The following is a 4,022-nucleotide window of genomic DNA, read 5'->3' on the forward strand; positions in this document are numbered from 1 at the left end:
ATACAGTCGAACTTACTTGAAGTGGTATGGTATCCATATATTATCGTGTTGTTAAAACATAGGGCAATGTATGCTGCAACCTTGAGGGACTCTTCCAATATTTTCTTGTTCCTGATGTCCTCTTTTTTCTTAAGTGTCTTTCTAGCTCCTAGTTCTTTGCAATCTAGTTTCCACTGTTTAGGGTAATTAAAATTTGTTGATGCTATAGGTGAAGGGTCTATATACCAATGTTTTAGAGCTGACCTATTTTTTACAAAGTCTGCTTGCATTCTACAAATCACGACGCGGGTTAGTTGCAACAAAATTAAAAGATTGCATTCATATCATATCGAGAGGGCAAAGACTTACAGGCACCATATGCGAATTAGATTCATTTCCATTCGTCCGAGGTAGAAGCATGCCTGGATATCCTTAAACTCAACCAGCCACAAATGACTTAGGAGGTCTAAAAAGGTAGAAAGCATCTAGTTGAAAATAAAACTCTAGCTATGGATTCGACAAAATTGGAATTGCTAGGAATCTCATCTTTAGTCATGATTAGAGAAAATTTGGAGGTGTTAATGCATGCATAACTGTTGTGCGGTAACATGAGACCTTGAATCAGGATCCCTGCATAGAGGCCCCAGCTATTTCTTTTAGCGTGCAAAATGTAGTGTCCTGATTTCCTTTGCTGGCAACATGATTCAAGCATATCATGGCTCGTAGGTAGCAGCTGGGATGCCTAGGAAAAGGCTATTAGAATTTTAGCAGGAAGCATATCTAGCAAGATGAAATATGACGAAATGAACAACCCACAAATGCTGAATCTATAAGCCCCAGCAAGTACAGATAGTCAGATATTGATGGAATCCCTTGATTGTTCAATGTTGTTTATTATCTCTCAATTCACCACAACAAACTATTTAAAACTAACATAAAAAAACATGTGGTGGTTCTAATACCCTATTTATGATAGATAATCCATGCAAAACCATAGAAAGTATTGTACTGCCCATCGCCATTTTGACAGAGGCAATCTGCTATTTCTTATAACCAAAAGAAGACAGAGAACAATATCACAATACCCACTCTGAACCCAACCATATCCTGGTCTTTTCTATCAAGGTACATCCACATTTAAAAAAAATGTGGTTCATATATATAGAAACAAGGAACAAGTATAGGTTAGTGACTACAAGAATTGTATACTAGGCTGGTAATCCATGCGCATCACAAAGTATATGTATATCCTGGGCTGGCCAGCTCAATTGTCATCACAGTGCTACTACTAGATCCTGGAATCCTTCAACTTCCAGTCGGCTGCCACTTTAATCTTGTGGGTTGGAGTTGGAGGATCGGACGATATTTTTTAATCTTGTGAGTCCTTATGGCTAGCAATTCAGGCGGCCACTTTAAAGTGAATTAAAAATTTATTTAAGCCTAAGCAAGAGAACAGGTATCTAGACACCTTGCAGAAGTGACAAAGCAAGGGTAGGGAGAGCATATACAAACCCAAATAATTCATATATAGCACCTTTGTGCTGACCACTTTAAACAATATGCGAGAATAATAATAAGAGTAAAAAGAAATGTGCTATATAGTGCAGGCTGAGTGTATTTTTATTATATGTGTTTCATATATGTTAAACCCCAAAAATTTTGATCATAAACCATACTCATCATGTTGTATACTTGTGTACATTGTTGTGATATTGATAAGCACAACACCAGCTGCACAACTGATTAACTGAATAGATAGTTCATGCAAACGTTACTCTACCATGACTGGAAACACGAGGGGGGGGGGGTGAAAGCCCCTACTGTGATTTATTGCAAAAACTAAATGGTCCGAGTAAAAGATCACGAAACAAAAAAGGTTACAATATCAATGTTTTTCTAAAGGAGATTAATTCTGCTTTTTAGAAAGCAATCAATGTCACTGACAGCATGCAATTATACACAATCCACATTTCACTATCTTAGTTCTAATCCCGGTGAAGAAAATAAGAGGGACAATCAATTTTAGTCTTTCTCAGCTCTGTTTCACCATGACCTCTCATATCAAGATCACATCATCCAATTAAACCCGCTACTAAACAAACGCTCCAAGATCACGAGTAGGAGCACAAAATCTCAAACAGGTAACAGTTGCAGCACCACCGCAGGAAATCAACAACCAGGTAAGCACTCGGTTCCATCTTAACAGCAACACAAATCCAACAAACTCGCCCATGGCCCACCCCCTAAATGAAAGCACCTAAGTCAAATGAAAGCACCACAATCAAATGAAAGCACCTAAGTCAGATCACGACAGCCCGCGTCTGAATCCTAAATAAAACTGTTCGTCGATAATCACAGCCGAGCTCATATAATCTGCGGCTAAACGGAGTCGCATCCCGAACCAAATCCAACGGGAAAGGGAGGGGAAAACGCGAGAATTGGGCTGCGGCCTTTACTCCGTAAGCTAGATTTACCATCACCGACTCTTAGAAATTACACACGGATAGGAAATTGTCCTTTCCCTCCGATTCCAATCCTTGGAAAATGTAGGCTTAAAAACCAATATAGCAGATAATTTCCTCCGCCAAGAGCGAGAGAGGGACTCACAGGGCTACCTCTGGCTGCCGAACCGAGACTCCACCGCAAACGCTCGGCTGCCGACGGGGAATCTGAGGAGACGCTCCGTCCTGCCTGCCGTACCACTGGGGCTGCCTCTCCCCGCTAGATCGAGTATTCGAGTGGCTCCTTTCCGCGTCCGGCCTCCGGCCTCCTCCAGCGGCCGCTCGAGGTCGGGGACGAGGAACGCAATGAATGGGGAAGGGTGGGCGACGGGCCACTGCCGTGCCGTCCGACGGGAGAGGAGCGCTCCCAAACCCTAGGCGACGTCGCGGCCTGGGGAACAGCGGTGGATGGGGCGGGGGCGGCGGTTGGGGTCAGGGAGACGGTGGAGGAGACGGTGGACGGGTCAGGGAGGGGCAGGCGACGGTGGTGCAGGCGGCGCCGGCGGCAAAATTGGGCAGCCTGACGGTCCAAGTGTATGATTTCGCCCAAAGTGACGGTCTCATAAATACCTTAGATCCGCTGTAGGGGCGGCTGAGGTTATAAGCCACCCCTACAGTTGATTTTTTTTCAAAATACCTCAGAGCCGCTGTAGGGGCGGCTGAGGTTATAAGCCGCCCCTATAGTTGAATTTTTTTCAAAATTCTAAATCAAAATTAATTATTCACATGTAAATAATAAATAATACAGTACAAAATTTGATAATTATTTTTTTATAGATATATTTACATATACAATAACTAAAACAACTACAACAGTTTAAAATTGCAAAATTGAACCTTTAAAAATGGGAAAAAATAAATTTTAAAAAATTAAAATCAAAACTACTAAAATAATTTTGAGACACCAAATGATCTCAAATGAAAATTTGATAAACATCAAAGTTGTAGAGGTCATGAAGATCTACAACTTTTATTTTGGTCATCTTGTCATTTCACAAAATTTGAACCTTTCAAATTTGAAATTTAAAAAAATAACAAGTTCGAACCAAAATTTGAGACCCAAAATGATTTCAACATAAAAAGTGATGAATACCAAAGTTGTTCAACTCATTAATATCTACAACTTTTATTTTAGTCATCTTGTCATTTGACAAAATTTGAACCTTTCAAATTTGAAATTTTGAAAAACAACAAGTTCGAACCAAAATTTGAGACCCAAATTGATTTCAACATAAAAAGTGATGAATACCAAAGTTGTTTAATTCATGAATATGAACAACTTTTATTTTGGTCATTTCTTCATTTGATAAATTCTTAGCACACATTGTTCACTAATCTTACACATGTGTATAGTTTATAAAACCTTATGAGAGATGTGTTACATTTGTGAACAATGTCATTACCACTTTGTCATATGAAGAAATGACCAATACAAAAGTTGTTGATCTTGATGAGTTATTCAACTTTGGTATTTATCACTTTTTAGCTGAAATCATTTGGGATACCAAAATCTTGTCTGAAGTTACATTTTTTTGAAATTCA

Source organism: Miscanthus floridulus, chromosome 10 (assembly GCF_019320115.1).
Source record: "Miscanthus floridulus cultivar M001 chromosome 10, ASM1932011v1, whole genome shotgun sequence".
Lineage (NCBI taxonomy): Eukaryota > Viridiplantae > Streptophyta > Magnoliopsida > Poales > Poaceae > Miscanthus > Miscanthus floridulus.